The 18694-nt window shown below is 37.8% G+C and overlaps 1 protein-coding gene across 10 annotated transcripts in view; it reads left to right on the top strand.

The window, feature by feature from the left end:
* The window catches only part of LOC309643036 (uncharacterized protein), a gene marked incomplete at its 5' end in the record, with an annotated part of 739057 nt that overhangs the window by 273005 nt on the left and 447358 nt on the right, over positions 1–18694 (top strand). The window contains one exon of one of the 10 annotated variants that reach the window (XR_014253502.1): positions 7822–16802. The exons of the other annotated variants lie outside the window; for them this stretch is intronic. Of the gene's footprint in view, positions 1–7821; positions 16803–18694 lie in introns of those variants that run through there. 10 annotated transcript variants of the gene reach the window in all.

Below are 18694 nucleotides of genomic sequence, written 5' to 3' on the forward strand. Positions count from 1 at the left end.
GTGCCACTGGGCAGGGAGTGTTGCTACTTTATTCACTACTGTTTCTGTAGCTTATAGTACAGTAGCTGGCACATAGTAATTACTAGTTACAATACATAGTACAATTACTAGTACAATTACTAGTACAATACATAGTTAATATGTATTGATGAAAGGAATCCCTAATTTTAACTCTTAATAGTTTCCTATGTTCTGTTGTTGGCTCATTTATTTAATTTTGATTAGTCTTGTCCCTCCAGCTATGCTGTCACATCCTCAAAGGCAGGTTCCAGTAAAATTAGTCATGAAATTAACTGCAATTTTGAAAGTATCTGCTTCTAATAACAGGGCCTATAGAACACACATCGCAAACAGAATCCTCTGCACATTTTTAATTAAGTTAATTATTATTTCCATATGACAGATGAAGAAAAAGGGAGGTTAAGTAACTTGCCCTCGATCACACAGCCTCTTCACCGCACAGCCAATGGTTGAATCCAAAGCCTGTATTCTTCATCACCATACTTCTTCTCTATCCCATACAGTGTTTTGCAGAGAGTTTACACATTGCAGGCATTAAATATAAACCATGATCAGCAGAGCTGGGAAAGGTTAAAAATCTGACATGAAAAAAGTGGCTTTTTCTGCTTGTTTTCATTATGGATTGCCATTTTGCGCTTCTAGAGCTGTCCATGGTCCTGACTCCCTATTGCCATACCCTATTTAGTCCTGTCTATCCCAGGAAGTGCCTTTTCCTTGAAGTTTCCCCGACCAGCTCTCCTCATGAAAATTGTTTTGTTGTATTTTGTTAGCTGTCATTTGTAAAATGTTCATGCTGGCCCAAAATCCATACTATGATCATTTTATAGGGTATATTATGTAATTCTCACAGTAACCTTATGAGGTGAGTTTTATTATTTCTGTTTTAATGATGTGGAAACTGAGGCTCAGGAAGATTAAGAAACTGGATCAAGGTCACAGAAATATGGCTCATTTCATCATGCCTTTCTATTTGTTCTTTGCTGCTGGGTCAAAATCCTAAATGCAGTTAGTGAATGGGCTACTGTACCAGCCATACCTTAGAGTTCTATGTTCCAAAGATTTCAAATAATGTCTCACATTTGATCTTCGCAATAGCACTAACAGATCAAAAATCTTAAGTGATAATTAGACAGCAGCAAGGGAAAGTAACAAGGATGCAAGGCCTTGGTCTCCTGCCTTTATCAAACATTCTTCCTGCTGTACCACACCAACCCTTCAAAGACACACTTCCATATTATGTCAGAGGGCTTTCAAAAATCAGTGTCTGAAGGTGGACATACAGACCCTAGGACCACAGGGAAGATATTTTGGCACAGGGAATATCTTTGGCATTCCTTTGGTCTCACCACCAGGTTGTTGCCCTACTAAAGGCCAACCTTCTCTTTAACCCAAGTTAAACTGACATTGGACTTGGATAAATCAGAAGGGGATTTATCCAAGGATGTGTAGTCTGTAGAGTCCTGGAGAGTTTGGGACTAAAAACTCAACTTCCTTGTTGTGAAGAAGCATTTATTTCAAGTTCAATACTTCCTTTTAATTTTTTCCATTTCCCTTTCCTTTGTAGTGCTAAATTAAATTTCAAAATTTTAATTGAGTGTTGAATATATTATGATTCTGTTGAATTAGATTTATTCAATACAGCTATTTTTCTATCCATCTATTTATTCTTAAAGAATAGAAAGACAGTGGAACTTATGTCCAGCAAATGGTAATGCTGTTTCTCCCTCCCTGGGATGTAGAACTTCTAGTGATTTTATTTTTACTCTCCTTTTTTGTATGCTTCTATATTACTTATTTATTAGAAGTTTAAAATATATTTTATTTTCAGAAATCATTGCTAGAGAATAAAGTTAATTTGTATATTAGTTTCTTATGGCTGCTGTAACAAATTACCACAAACTTGATGGCTTAAAACAACTATTTATTTTCTCATAGTTCTGAAGTCTAGAAGTCTGAAATCAGTATCACTGATCCAAAATAAAGATGTCAGTAGGGCCATGCTCCCTCTGGAGGCTTCCGTGCAGAATCTGTTCCTTGCATCTTTCAGCTCTGATGACTGCTGGTATTCCTTGGCTTGTGGCTGCATTATGTCCATCTTCATGGTCAGTATCTTTAAATTCTCTCTGCTCCATCTTCACATTTTCTTTTCCTCTATATGTAGTCAAATTTCCCTGTGTCTTTCTCGTATAATGATGCATGTTATTGTATTTAGGATCCAGACATATAATCCAGGGTGACCTCCTCATCACAAAATTCTTAATTTAAAACATCTGCAAAGTCTTTGCCATACAAAGTAATATTTACAGGTTCCAGGGATTAGGATCTGATCTTTTTGGGGACCATTATTCAATTCACTATAAGTAGTTTCCAAAGGGAGAATGATAACCAATTAAAATCTCATACCTGCTTTTTAAATGGATTTATGCATCAGGAAGCCCTAAGTCCATGTTCTGCATCAGCTGTGTGTCTATATTTAGATAAAATCATGGCCAATTTACCTGGAATAGCTCTAATTTAGATCAATTGCCTATAGAATTATTAATATACCATTTTAATTCTTAATAAGTGTCTTAGTTTGTGTGATAAATTATATGGTCACCCTCCATATGCTACAACATATGTTCACAAACCAGACTCTTTTAGGTTTATGAGAATCATGATCTTGGGGCCAGAGAATCTTGCTGGAAACAAAGTGTGGTCATTGTATTCCACCATACGTCTCGTCTAAAATCAGCTGCCAAATGATAATGAGAAGGCATCTCAGCAGACTGGGGCTGGAGCCCAAGTGCCTCCCCAATATATCTGAGGATGTGTACAGGCAGAGTGGCCGATGACAGGCATTTATTTAGGTTGCTGTAGGCTCTTTTGCTTTCACTTGCCCTTGTAATGGTGTCTATAATTGCAGAGCAAGGGCAAGGCCATTCATCTGCTGATATTCTCTGCTAGGCCACATGGTCACAAGGGGACTCAGCATCTTCTCACGCCACCACCACGGACAATAAATGTGCTTGACACTTGGATGGCCTTTGGGCACATGCTCCTAGAAAGCTGATGTTCCTTCCATGTTTATATCCTCCTCTATTTTCTAATTTATATAGCTCACAGATTACATCAGTGAAATTTGAAAACAGGAACAGGCTCTGGTAGAAATGCTTTGAAAAAGATATCTCCAGCCTGCCCTATTACAGATCATCTGTAATAAATAGTTGACTTTGGACAATTTTCTTTGGTTTCTTCTCCTCTTCTTTCCTTCCTTCTTTTGTTCCATCTTTCCTTCCTTACTTTCTTCTGCTAAATATTCTTTCTCGTAAGCCTAATGTAGGTACTACTATATACCTTTTTCCTAAGTAGGAAATTCTAGACTCAAAAATGTTAAATAATTTACCCAAACATTACTGAGCTACAGACTGAGCTGAGATTCAAACCTGATCTGTGTGACTCTGGAGTCCTCACTGTTAGATAATCTACTCTCCTCCTTACCTTCCAAATAGGGTATCAACATTTTTTTTGGCTGTGTTGGGTCTTCGTTTCTGTGAGAGGGCTTTCTCTAGTTGGGGCAAGAGGGGGCCACTCTTCATCGTGGTGCACGGGCCTCTCACTATCGTGGCCTCTCTTGTTGCGGAGCACAGGCTCCAGATGCGCAGGCTCAGTAGTTGTGGCTCACAGGCCTAGTTGCTCCGTGGCATGTGGGATCTTCCCAGACCAGGGCTCAAACCCCTGTCCCCTGCATTGGCAGTCAGATTCTCAACCACTGCGCCACCAGGGAAGCCCCGGGTATCAACTTTTAAATGGACAAATTTACAAGCTGTAAGGTCCAGGGATTGTACCTGTGTACTAATAATGGTCAGGCTCTAATCTGGAAGCTACAGAGGAGAGTAGGAGAGAACTAGGCTCTCACTGACAGCAGTAGGATCAGAGAACACTCAATAATAGAGGCCACTTGGTAGCATTTAACCCCAAATAAATAGCCTGTGGGACAGCATTTGAGGAAGAAAATGATTTACAGAAAATTCCCAGGAGACCAAGAGGCAATTGAAATAAAAGTGTGGAAGCCAGAAGAGAAGGCATCCTTGGTACCTTATTGAGAGGCTCTCATTATTGGCAACAGGAGTGCTCAGAAAGCTGAAGACCAGGTACTGAGTCAGAGCGGCTAAGCTCCAGAGAAGATTAAAACCCAACCAAGGGAGGTCTGCTTTGCTAAGGACTTATAGAATGAGACCTTTTCAAGGGATGTCTTGCTGCCAGCTCCCAACAAATAGACTTTAGTTGTCAGCCCATTCAGGATTTGCTTCACTGTAGAGAGCCACCTCTCCTAAGGACATGACCAAAAGCCCAAACATTTTGGCCCAACATGGAACAACTCAGACAAGCCATACATACTCCAACATTTCCAGTGGGGTTGGCCAGGGTCTTACGTGACCTGCTTTGCAATTAGACATCTCCCTTTTACCAATCTCACTTCTGCTAACACCTTCCCACAGGTGTCGATCCCTAATAGATATCTAGCATGCCAAATTTCATCTTATTATCTGTTTCTGGTATGCCAACTTCCAATAAACCCTGAGAAACTTCAAGTCAAGTTCTTCTTTGGACAGAATTAATATTCTTCCTTCTCCCATGCTAAGAACAATTCCCCCAGTCAGAAGGATAGAGTGTCCTGGATAAGCAAGAGAAGAGGACTTTTTACAAAACATCTGTTGTGAACCAGGCTATTACTAGGCACGGTCTGACCTACCACCCAGAGACCTCATTCCTCTTTTTCTTGAATAGGTTCTGGTGCCTAAGCATTGTTCTCTGGGAGCAGACAGATGGAATACAAACTGTAGAGAACTCAGTTTGCTAAAGCATTATCATGCTTGGACTTTTGATGACTTATTCACACAACAGAGTGTGTTAGATCAAAACTTTCCCAAATCTGACACCTTCAGAATGCTTCAACATCCATAGCTGGCAGCTGTCAAATTTGGGAACAAAAACATTGCCACTTACCAGTATTCATTAACCAGTTCTAGAGAATCACATGACTCTGTGTTCTTTCATCCAGCCACCCAACTATTGGCATGTGTGAGAATGAAGCACAGTCCCACTGGGCAGTTGCCACAGCTGCCTGGGGTTGGTGTCACTGGGTTGTTATTTAAGGAGAACCCCTCCAAGAGGGACAGGAATTGCAAATGCTCCATCCCATTTCTGTCTTGGAGAATGGCCATCCTAACAACCTTGCTGTCCTCTACCATACAATGCCACATGGAGAGGTGTGTGCCATCTTTAGAGCTGCTGCAACTCAGGTCCTCAGGCTACTACCATTTATAGCATCAAGTCAGATTTAATAGGTCTCTATTTGACAGACTTAATGTCCAGCAACTCCTGGGCAAAATGTATCCAAAGGGCCTGAAGATGAAAGAATTTGCCTCCCTTGCAAAGAGGAGTGAGTGAAACATTTCCACACAGAATCTTCAGTAAGTTATAACCCATAAATCTGTCAGCAATCTTTACCCTCTGTGTGCACAAAATTATGCGAGCTTCTTTTTTTCTTTATTGTCATTTTGAATTACGCACTCTGTGTTATAGATAGATCAACTCTTCCTAGGCAGCTAACTGAGCCTTGGAAGACAGGGATGTCTTGGAAGACAGGGATTTTCATGTCGACTTGCTCTGATTCAGTGTTTAGGGTGACATATAATCAGGCATCAAGTTAAAAAAATCTGTATTAAGTGTAAACCGCTTTCCATCATGACCGATGAGATGTAATTGCTGCTATTGACAGCACTCTGGGCTGCATTGATTTTCCCATCAGGCTGAAACCTTGATGACAACTTTTTTTTCCACCGTAACTACTTGATTAGTTATGAACCATCACAAAGGGAAAATTATATAAATTACAATTTGTTGTACACAGCTATGCTGCTTTTCCAAAAGAAGCAAACTTGGACATAAATTATTGATACAACAACATAATAATTTCCACTTAATGACTGTTAAGCAGAGTTGCCATATACTGGTCTTCAGAGACCTACTCGCCAGTTGTTTGCCCAGAAGAAAAAGCACATTTTTCTTATTCCTATAAATGTTGTACGGGCTTGTGGAAGGCCTGCTACTGTGGGCCCACATTCTGAAGGTTTGATGCACATTTATGTGGAACTCATATACAGTAGATATTATTACCCCCAATTTACAGCTGCAGAAGGTGAGCCCTGTAGAAGTGATACAACTCATCCAAGGTCAGACAGCCAGTAAATGGAGGACTCAAGTCCTGGTCTGTGAAAGTGCAGAGCCCTGGCTTATTTCCCCTCAGCTGTGGGGTCTACACTGCACCACAGAGATGCTTTTCTAAGGAGAGGAAATGTATCTTTTATTAGTCAGATTAGATACCAGTTGGTTTACCTTCAATTCTCCAAGGCTATTGTGAATAGTTTTGCTTATGGTTTTTCTGGATAATCCCAAAACATTAGCCAGAGTGAAGTGAAACTCTAGGAAAATAAAACGTTGCTTAGTTGGCTCCTTCAAATCTTTGCTTTTAGAATTAATATAGAGATTCTCATCTATTTGGAAAGAAAAGTAAACGAGTAGGTACAAATGAAAAGGATGGAGTGGGAACCATGGAAAAACTACAGTGAGATTTCATTGGAATCTAGGAAGAGCTGAGCATGAAGCCTCAGGAATATCAGGAATTGAGCCTCCAGAAGGACAGCTCTAGAATGTGACTGCTTTCTCCACCTTCTCTCTTTCTTGTGATCTCTCTGGGTCTCTCTAAACATTTACTCTGTAAAATTTCCCATGACCCACATACTCTGGGACTTCACTTCTTTATGATAGTGCTGTGTACATTGGCTGGTAACCTCCCCTTTCATGGAACTCTCAGTTCTACATCTGGAATTGGAATTTCACTCTGTTCAAATTCCCAATAGAAGGGAGAGCGTGGATAGTGATGTCATGTGCACCACACACTCTGCAGGGTACAGTGCTGGGGACTTAGATAACAGAAGGGCTTCAGCCCCTGCATGTCGGCTTTGAAGTTACTCCATGCTCTAATTCCCACACTATGCTTCAAACATGTTTCTCTATCTGTTCCTCTTGGTGGTAGAGCCTATGGGCATCACTCCTTTTTCTCATGAGCCTATTGGATTGACAGTAGCATTTTAAGTGATCCTCTAAACTCTGACATGGCACTCCTTGAGATGCTGTTTCCCATACACATTCTTGAGCTCCACCTAATCATACCCAGTTTTGATCTCTTTCCTATAAGGTTTTGCTTGTTACTGCTACTACTATTGCTACTACTGCCGCTATTACTACTACTACTAGCTAACATGTATGAGAACTTACAATATAACAGTGTTCCTTTTTTTTTAATGTGTTAGCTCATTTAATCTTCATGAAAATCTTAGGTGGTAGCTAATATCACAGTCTCCATTTTATAGATAATAGTATGAAGTTTTGGTGAGAAGAACTATCTTACCCAAGCCAGCACAACGTCCAGAGTATGTTCCAGGTGTATCTGACTCTGGAGCTTATACTCTCAAGTACCACATTATCCTTGTAAGTGACTAAAAACTGGCCAGTTGATACCTAATACTGATTGTCTTGTTCATGGGGAACCACCTTCCTGTTTCTTTGCATGTAATATACACAGAAACCTTGTCTCTTCAACTAGTCTTTGAAACTATGGTGGGACGGAAGCATAGAAAACATGTCTCTAGCGTCATTTGTAACTCATCCTAGGTGAAAGCACAAATAAAGCTCATATATGCTTATTGTAGGTCTGCACTTATATTTTCTTCAGCTTTTGGTCTCATCAAAAATTAGCTATAGGTATATGTTTTTTATTCTGCTCAACTCCAATTGACTTTCCAAAGACAAGAAGATTTAGGATTATTTTTCTGAGCCCTAGACCCTTGAATACGAAAAATTCTCAAGATATGGCACCATGATCTAACTCATTTATTCTGATCTGGTAACAGTAGAAGCAGAAAGTGTGATTATCTGGTACAGGCAGTGTTGGTAATAATTTGCTTAAGGAAATTGCACAATAATTAAAAACCTAACACTAACCAAACCAAAATAAAGAAAACACACATTTGGCCCTGCTGCACTGAATAGTGAGAAAAACTAGCACCTGCCCATCCCCACATACAAACTTTGCCCAATTAACCTCCCTAAACTAAAGGGAGACTCTGAAACATTTTAAAATCATTATTATCTGGTTGAAAAAATGAATATCTTTCTTTATTTCCTCCCGACTCTACCACCTTCATAACACAGTAGGCTGGAACATGCTTAGATCTCTCTGTTTCATAACGGTCAAGATAATAATAATGGGAAACACAAAAATGCTTTAAACCATTAGCTGGTATGTCCTTAGCCTCAATTCGCCGTGAGATATATTCGGGAAATAACTTTTAAGGACAAACATATGGAATTTTATTCTAAAGCGCAAGGTTCAGAGAAGAATAGGAAATGGTAAAGACAAAATAGGATCAGTTGTTCACAGATTTCTCCATCAACTGCCCCCTGATTCTCTGAGATCTTTACTTTTTATTTCAACCAGTCCCTGAGCTGTAATAGAAGGGATACTTGAAGCTGAAGACCAGCGGTTGGTGCTGGCTCTGCTAATTACTAACCGTGTGACCTTAGGCTAATTTTTTAGTTTTTATGGTGTCAAAACTTAAAAAAAAAATTTAATTTCCTCACCTGTAGAATGGGAGGTAAATAATCTCCATCCTGTTTTCTTACATGGCTGCTGTAAGGATCTAAGAGGGCAATAAACACTAAAGCACTCTGTAAAATTACAAATCCCAAGTAAGAATTACTATTTTCATTTTATTATTTCAGTCTACTATGCTGACTACTGAATAGATTAAGAATGCAGAAATACTTTTTTCCCTTTGGTAACTATGACAAACCTTGACTTTTTTCTAAGGGAACTTTTTTACCCTAGAAAACAAACAAATAAAAGAAGATAAATCCTCCTGTCATTATTTTGACATCTCCTTAAGTGACATGATATCTGGACTCTCTCTTCCTTTATGCTGTTCTTCATTCTATTTCCATCTCGTCAAGCCATACAGGATGCCTGAAAATAGTCAAAGAATATTGATAAATTCCTCTTCCTTTGTACACAATATATGAATAAAAGGAAGCCTTCGCTGATGGCCAAAAATAATCTTTGGCCCACTGTGGATGTGGGTTTTTGAACCAGTAAAGTTTGATGCCTCCCAAATCTTACCAACAAATGGGGGCTCATTGTGCTTGTGACTGACAAAGAACTCAGGTCATCAGGGTTCTCTGTCCCCCATTAATCTGAATTGGTTGATAAGAGTACTGCTGGGCTATAACATGGTGGGTTAGACCATTGGCTTCAGTATCTTATCAACCTGGACTTTAATCCTAAGACCACCAATCATTAGCCACATAGCTTTGGACAAAAATCTTTAGTATGTTGAATCACATTTTCCTCATCACCCTACAAAAATGGTGTTAGTAATAAATTCTATCTCACAAGATTGTTGTGGGTTTGGATGAGGTATGGTACTTAGCACAATGTCTTATGCATAGAATGTCCACACAAGTTGTAGCTATTATAATTTTATTACTGTGATTATTAGATAAATTAGTAAACATAAAGGTAACTTGAAATGATAAAAATCTTTGTCTGTTTAGGACACCCATGTAACTCCCATCTTCCAGTCAGCTCTCTATGACTTTGCCTTGCTCTAGTTTGTCCCAGGACCCTGCACTTAAGTGGAATGAACAAACTAGAAGATATTTCCTCAGGGGCTTCCTGAAGGTCAGGGCCTACTCTATGGGGAGCTGTCCTTCTCAGTGTGTTAGGCTGAGCCCAGAGGATTATCATTGCCTTAGATCAGAGAGCCTGAATCACTAAAGCTGAATCATTATTGTCTAACTCACAAAGCCTGTTCCTGTAGAGAGGACAGCCTGGCTGATCTCAAGGGATAGCCCTTCTGGTTTTCTTCAAGCAATAGCTCATTTATAATTGATAAGATCCAAGGACATCTCCATCATTCACCATCTAATATAATGAAATACCTTGTTAACTAAAACAGTGGTGCCTGAAATCTCTACTGATTCTAAAATGTCTGTTGATTCTAAAGGCTGTCATTATGGACCAAGTGTAGCACCACAATTAGTTAAATAAGACAGACATAAGCAAAGAAAATACTCTCTCTCAGTGAAATCTTTGCAAGAACAAAATAGATAGCTACCAACTCCTGTGTCTCCTTGCTTGATCTCACATCCTCCAATCTTCTTCAGATTTAATGTCTTGGCTCAGGATGGAAAAGGAAGGATAGGGCTTAATTACTTGCTAATTGTCCTTTAATTGAAAGAGTACCTAAAACACCTGAGGAGTAGAAAGATGTGACTGTTTCACTGTGTACTTATCCAAGAAAGCTGGGATGAGATTTGCGTGAATGCCTGGGTCCTAAGGTCTTCATATGTCATTTCTGCTGGGGTGGAGAGCTCTTGGAAAAAGATTGTCAGAAGAGTTTGATGGCTGTTTCTCACAACTGCTCTTTGGAGAACTATTTAATGAAGTGCTCTTCAACACACTTGAAAAGTCATCATGCAACTGTTTCATTGAAGATGATCTTTGACTCTCTTTGGACCAACAAGGTAAAGAGGATTTCTTTAAAAATATATATATTTACTTGGAAAAATAAAATGAAAACAGAATAACAATTCAGTGAATAATTATGTAGGACTAGTAATGGAGAATTATGCCAAGTTTGACGTGGTTCATTACTATTACTGTGCTAGGCCATCACAATAAAAGTGTGGAGAGAGGCAGATGAGGTAGTAGTGCATTGCTCCTCAAAGAGCGTTTACAAACTGCAAGAAAATCAACAACGGTTGGGGGCAGGGTTGGAGTGGGGAGGGAAGTAGAATGGGATGGGAGTGGTGGCTGCTTGTTAGGAATGAAGATTTATGAGACCCCTTTGGGATGACTTACTGGATTGGTAAATTTGTAACATATCAGACCTCCTTGGCTTTTCCTCTCAGGTGGCAGCTGCCTGCAGGTAGGTGGTATTCTCTGCTGTTTTTTCAGAGGTGGCTTTTCCCTTTGCTTCCTCCTCAAATGTGTGGGGGGTCTTGCCCTGGCCCAACACCTCTGAGTGCACTGATAGTCTTTCTGATTCTGGGGTCAACTGGCAGACCTATTTGTTTGGCTTTGTTTTGCTTATATTTGTTTTTATAATAACCTATGCCCAACCCCCTCGCTTTGATTTTATCATAGTAAAGGTAATATTTTGAACTCCCCTTGACCTTATTCTTTTGTTCAGAACCCAGGATGGGACAGAGGGCTGCCATTTATTGGGTATCCTGAGAACCTGATCCATTTAGCTAACCTTTTCCTACTTAAAATTTGCCTACAGTTGACTCATTAGTACAGAGCAATGCATTGAAATCTGCGTACTTCCTTTGATCTGTCTATCCCCAGCCCATTCACCTGGAGAATCAGCTATTTTACATTTGATAGTGACTTTCTTCTAGTCACACTCCCCCGTTGGTGCTAAATTATCTTTTTCTTGCGATTCCCCCTCCCTCTGACCTTTCTCTAAAAATATTCCCTCTCTCCTCAATCCAGGATTTATTTATTTATTTATTTAAAAAATTTGTTTGGTTTTCCTTAGTACAGATACGGTTGTTTGTTCTTCAAGCATGATGGATTTTCCTCCTTCATTGAATGGTACTTTGAATAGATGTCCTTTAATTTATGTAAAAAGAGACACACACAAGAAATCCTTGGCAGAAGTCTCTTCCTTTAAGTCCCAGGGCAAAGAAATGCCACTTGCATGAACTTTCCTATTACTCGCCAGCTAATTAGTCGCTCTTTCCATTCAACTTCCCAAAATTGCTTCTTGTAACATTGTTGAAAATTAATGTTACTGTGCCTTACCTAACTGGTTTGTATGTTATTATTCCTCTTGCCAAATTGAAGCCCCTTAAAGGCAGGCATTGTGGGGTTTTCATTTCCTTTGTATACACTTGGGTTCTAACCCAATTCTAGAAAGAGAATGTGATCTGGAGCATGAAAGGCCTCATGCTTTTGTCCTCAGGACCAACATAAACAGGCCTGTGAATGGATGCTTAGAATGTGGTGTGCACAGTGCCAAGACAGAACTACACACAGCAGCCCAAAGGAAGTACCCCTGACTCAGACAGTAGGCGGGGAGGAGATGGGGCCTTACATACTGGCGCAGCCAAGCTCATAGTTGCCGTGGCATTTCTGACCAGAGTGCCATCTATCTAGTAGTATGGAATAGATGAAAGGTAAAATTGGAAGACTTAAAAGTTTCCTTAACTTGGAAACAATTTTCCTTAATTGGAAACAATTGGAAATAGTCTTTGGTGAGAGTACTGAGTCAGAATTGATGGTGTTTGCAGGTTTAGCCAATTTGTAATAATCGGATCTTGTACGTGGATATTCATCTGACAAAAAAAAAGTTTATCTAAATAGTTTGGGTGTTTATTTACAACTACTGTAGCTGAGAAAAATATTTGTATTTGTTGTTGATCAGGGAGTAACAAGGCAGCAAGCCACTCTACACCTTAATTACAAGGTAGTATTAAAGCAAGGCAATTTAATTGCAATCAGTGTAGAATAATTTATTTATAAACTGCCATTATGTACATTTATATCCTGTAATACATTTTATTCCAGCCTAGTACTGTATGTGCCTCGTTATATTGTAAAGTACAATGTCATTAACCTGCAATTTCATTTGCCGTCTTGTTTATTATATTCTGTTCTGTGTTTAGTATGAAATTGTTAAATTCTCTTTAGTTATTTCTTACTACTTAATTTCTTTGTGAATCTCTTAAGGCTCTGACTACAACTAGTTAAGCAAGTGTGACCTGTGCTGTAAGCAGTTGGCTTTCCTTAAACATCCAGAGTGGGTCTGGGATGGGTTCTGCTCTTCACCCATCTCTCCTTCCTCATATTTGGCCCTGGTTGGTAGTGATTCTGGAAGCTCAGTACATTTTTCCAAGTACTGAAACATTAGAATTCTTTGCACTTTTACAGAGAACACTTGGAACAGAGCAAAGTGAATTGTAGATAAACGCCAGAAGCAAAATGCTACTCCTGATTCTGAAGCCAGTTGTTTGGTGAGCTGAGTATGGTTAATAAGTGTAACAAGTCTAGGTTGTAGAGTTGAAATCCCCACGTTGATAGCTTCTCCCAGATAAAACCAATTTAACAAAATATGCATGCAAACATAGTCAAGAGCAGTAATCACCAGCCACTCTTGGACTCAAATATGAGGACTGATCAACACAAATCTGTCTCCATTGCTAGCAGAGTGACCTGAATATTTGTATGACTAGGAGGGAACTGCTATTTATTGAGTTTGTGCTATCAATGTGCCAAGAACTGCTGAGCTAGACATTTTTCATTTGATATTTCAATCCAATTTCCCAATTCTCAAAGCTAGGTATTATCAAAAAATTCATTTTATATCCCCCAAAACTGAGGCTCAGAGAGGGAAAGTTACTTGCTCAAGATTACACAGTCACTAGAGAGCTGAGGTAAGCTTCAGACTCCAGGACTCCAAAGCTCTCTGCACTATACTGCACTCCAGTTGTCCTTTTAGCATCACTATTTACAATTCTCCAAGCGTTAGTTATTCTTTCTGAGGATTAATTCTATAAGATTTTCTTTCCTCTGCATAGCCCTGTGTTTACCACAAAATTGTTTGCTAAAGCCTTTCACACAGGCGGCAAGCAGAAGGGGGAGAAAGTGCAAGGCAGTTACTATAAAAGTCTAGTTATTGATCACTCCTGGTGAATGAATATTTCAGAATAACCAAGTTTTCTTTATTTATTTATAAAGCACGCCCATACTTATTCCCTCAAAATTAAAAATAAGGTTCTATTTGACTATTTTTTCTAAGATGAATTTTATTTCCTACATTTTTAAACATAACCACTTTACATATGTGTTTGTTTGTTTTAGGTAAATTGCCTTCATCACAGGATGGTAACTCCATAATGGCTGTGACATTGATGGCACTATTAATTATATTTCCCCTGCATCTACAACAATGCAAATGACACACTAACATGCTCAGTAACTGTTGAATTAATCAGTGCCTATTATGGTCATTATTTATTATCCTGGAGCTTAATATAATATGCCTTTAAGGATATTGGAAAGTGTAAGATTATTTGTTCCTTAAAGATCTATGTTCATTGTTCTCTTATCTGTTTTCTACAGTTTTCAGCCTTCTTCTTCACTGTCAGCTGTTACTTCTTCACTGTCAGCTCTTACAACTCCACTGTCATTTATTGTGTTTTCAGCATATGTCTGCCACTAGGAAGCACCCACTGCATCTAATATGAAAGCTATAGTGAATTAGGGAACCAGATGCCCTTTGTTACTGAAATTTTGTAAAGGTTCGAAGCCTCTACTAGGAGTGAGCAAATACGTTTAAGTGGGAGTTTGTGGCATTTTCCAAAGGAAAGGAGCTTTGAGTACTCAAGGATACCTTTCTTAGCTGGATTTTTCATCTAGATCTGTTTTAGAAAGTTGACAAATAAGTAATCATAGAAGACACATTTGGTACCCTGACTGCATCCCCTCTGCCCTTGCCTTTTCACTGCATGTTGACCCAACTTGCAACTGCAGTACATGCTTCCTGTCTGTTTGAGGCTTTCTCTGACCATCAGAGCCTCCTCTGCCTGTAAGGTCTATAGGCCAGATGTGCTGGGGAATTATCACTCTTAAGGAGGGAGAGGGCCCTAACTGATGGAATTGGTGCATAAGTACCCCAGTTCCCTTCCCACCCCCAAGTGGGATAACTCTGAGGTGTACATTCCCCACTAATTCCCAGACTTTTGTAGTATGATTATACCCTAGTCATTCATAATGCTAACATGCTCAATAACTCACTGATATTGGCTTCCTACTTTTTGCTGTCTGGCTACCATATTCCCCTACTGTGTTTCATGAGGTTTCCCTCCAACAGGTCAATGACCTGCATTTAGATCTTTGTCTCAAGGTCTACTTCCTAGAGATATTTAAAGTAAGGCACTTAGTTATAGATGAGTGAAGTGTTACAGTATTTATTACGAGAATCTCTTTGGTTTTTTTTTCTCCATTGTATTTTCTTGATGCTTTTATATAAATTAATTGTCCATATATGTATGGGTTTATTTCTGGACTCTCAATTCTATTCCATAGACTGGTGTGTTTGTTTTTAAGCCAATACCTTACTGTTTTGATTACTATAGCTTTGTAGTATAGTTTGAAATCAAGGAGTGTGATACCTCTGGCTTTGTTCTTTTTTCTCAAGATTGCTTTGACTATTTGGGATCTTTTGTGGATCCATACACATTTTAGGATTATTTGTTTTAGTTCTGTGAAAAATGCCATTGGAATTTTGATAGGGATTGCACGGAATCTGTAGATTGCTTTGGGTAAAATGGACATTTTAACAATTTAATTCTTCCAAACCATGAGCATGGGATATATTTCCATTATTGTGTCTTGCTCAATTTATTTCATCAGGGTCTAATAGGTTTTAGTGTGCAGGTCTTTCACCTCATTGGTTAAATTTATTTTTGGGTATTTTATTCTTTGTGATACAAATATAAATAATATTGTTTTTCTTTAAATCCCTCTCTGATAATTAGTTATAGGTATATAAAAATGCCATGGGTTTCTGTATAATGATTTTGTATCCTGCAACTTTACTGACTTTATTAATTCTAACAGTTTTTTGGTGGAGTCTTTGGAGTTTTATATCTATATCTATCTATATGTAGATAGATATAGATATATTTATATTGTATCATGCCATCTGCAAATAGGGACAGTTTTACTTTTTCCTATTTGGATGTGTTTTCCCTTTTTTTCTTGACTAAATACTGTGGCTAGGACTTCCAACACTATGTTGAATAAAAGTGGTAATAATGGGCACTTGTCTTTTTCCTCATTTTAGAGGAAAAGATTTCAGCTTTTCATCATTGAGTATGATGTTAGTTGTGGGTTTGTTATATATGGCCTTTATTATGTTGAATTATGTTCCCTCTATACGCACTTTGTTAAGTTTCTATCACAAGTGAATGTTGAATATTGTCAAATGCTTTTTCTGCATCTATTGAGATGACTGCAAGATTTTTATCTTTCATTTTGTCGATATGGTGTATCACATTGATTTGTGGACGTTGAACTACTTTTGCATTCCTGGAATAAATCCCTGTTGCTAATGATGTATGATCCTTTTATACATTGTTGAACTTGGTTTGCTAATATTTTTTGACGATTTTTACATCTCTGGTCATCAAGGATATTGGCCTGAAATTTCATTTTTTTGTTGTGTCCTTCTCTGTTTTTGGTATAAGGTTAATGCTGGTCACCTAAAATAACTTTAAAAGTATTCCCTCCTCTTCGATTTTTTGGAAAAGTTTGAGAAGAATAGGAATTAAATCTTCTTTGAATGTTTGATAGAATTCACCAGTGAAACTTTCTAGTCCTGGACTTTTTTTTGTTGGGAGGTTTTTTTGTTTTTTTGTTTGTTTGTTTTAACTGATTTAATCTCCTTACTAGTAATTAGTCTCTTCATATTTTCTATTTGTTCATGATTCAGTCTTAGAAGATTGTATGTTTCTAGGAATTTATCCATTTCTTCTAGGCTGTCCAATTTATTGGTGAAATATAACACTAAAGAAAGCCATCAAACCACAAGGATAAAGAGAAAGAGAAGAAAGGAACCAAGAGAAACTACAAAACAGCCAGAAAACAATGAACAAAATGGCAATAAGTACATACCTATTAATAATTAATTTGCATGTAAACATATTAAATCCTGCAATTTAAAAAATGATAGGCTGAATGGATAAAAAAAAAAAGACACATCTATAACTGCCTAGAAGAGACTCACTTCAGATCTAAAACACACACAGACTGAAAGTGAAAGGATGGAAAAAGATATCACATGCAAATGGAAACAAAAAGAAAGCTGGTGTAGCTATATATCAGAAAAAATGGACCTTAAAACAAAGACTGTAAGAAAAGACAAAGAAGGGCATTACATAATGATAAGGGAGTCAATCCAGCAAGAAGATATAACATTTATAACTATATATACACCCAACATAGGGGCAAACAAAATATAGAAAGCAAAAATTAACAGACTCTCTAAATGGAGAAATTGATGCAATACAATTATAGTAGGAAATTTTAGCACCCCATTAACATCAACAGATACATCAGCCAGACAGAAAATCAATAAAGAAACGTCAGTCTTAAATGACTCATTATACCAGATAAACTTAGTAGATATATACAGAACATTCCATCCAAAAGCAGCAGAGTATACATTCTTCTCAAGTACACATGGAACGTTCTCCAGATAGTTCACATGTTAGGCCACAAAACAAGTCTCAGTAAATTCAAGATAATTAAAATCATATCAAGCACCTTTTCTTACCATGATGACATGAAACTAGAAGTCAATTACAAGATAAACTGGAAAAACCACAAAAATATGGAGATTAAACTGCATGCTACCGAACAAACAATGAATCATTAAAGATATTAAAGGAGAAATAAAAAAAAAAAACCTAGAGCCAAATGAAAACATAAATACAACATACCAAAATACATGGGATGAAGCAAAAGTGGTTATAAAAGAGAAGTTCATAACAATACAAGCCTAGCATAAGAAGTAAGAAAAATCTTAAACAATCCAACTTTACACCTAAAGAATCTAGAAAAAGAAGAACAAAGCTCGAATTTAGTAGAAGAAAGGAAATAATAAAGGTCAGAGCAGAAATAAATGATACAGAGACTAAAAAGACAATAGAAAAGACTGATGAAACTAAGAGCTAGTTCTTTGAAAACAAACAAACAAACAAACAAAATTGACAAACCTTCAGCTAGACTCACCAAGAAAAAAAAGAGAGAGGGCACAAATAAGTCAGAAATGAAAGAGAAGATGTTACAACTGATACCACAGAAATACAATGAATTTTATACTTTAAATGAGTGAATTGTATGGTGTGTGAATTATAGCTCAAATAAGGTGTTAAAATGCTCATTGAATGTTTAAATACAAATAATAATAACAATGTATTATATAGTTTATAACTTTTGTATAAGTAAAATATATGACAACAAAAGCATAGAGATCTCACAGATTTTATGGGAATTGGATTTGATAGCTGAAAACCATTAAAGATTTTTCTCTGCATCTGACTCTGTCAGATTATGTCTTGATTTCTATTTCTGTCTCTGTGTATCTCTCTCTCTGAGACCACATTGTCTCTCATTTCTGCTTCTGTCTGTTCATGTGTCCCATTATTCTCTTCTGCAGATAAGCTCTATTTGCTTTAACCCATCTGCTTTACTCCTTCTACTTCACTCTTTGCCCAAACGTTCGTTTTTGATAAGGCATAAACTAGCTCTAACACTATCTAAACTTTTAGGTCAGACACTTATACCAATATAAAATATTAGGGAAGCAATACTTTCTATGTAAAAAATGCTCTTATGCTGTTTTCCCACTGATAGCAGAATGTTTTTCTTCCCTTTTAATAGTGGAGATGGGTGTGCTCTGAGTAACCCACACTTTCTGGCCTAGAGCTCTCTGTAACTGTGTACTGTCTGAAGAAGAAAGCAAAGCTAAGTGATCCACAAAGGAATTTCATTCAT

The sequence above is a fragment of the Balaenoptera physalus genome, assembly GCF_965194825.1.
Source record: "Balaenoptera physalus genome assembly, chromosome: 14".
In the NCBI taxonomy this organism is placed as follows: Eukaryota; Metazoa; Chordata; class Mammalia; order Artiodactyla; family Balaenopteridae; genus Balaenoptera; species Balaenoptera physalus.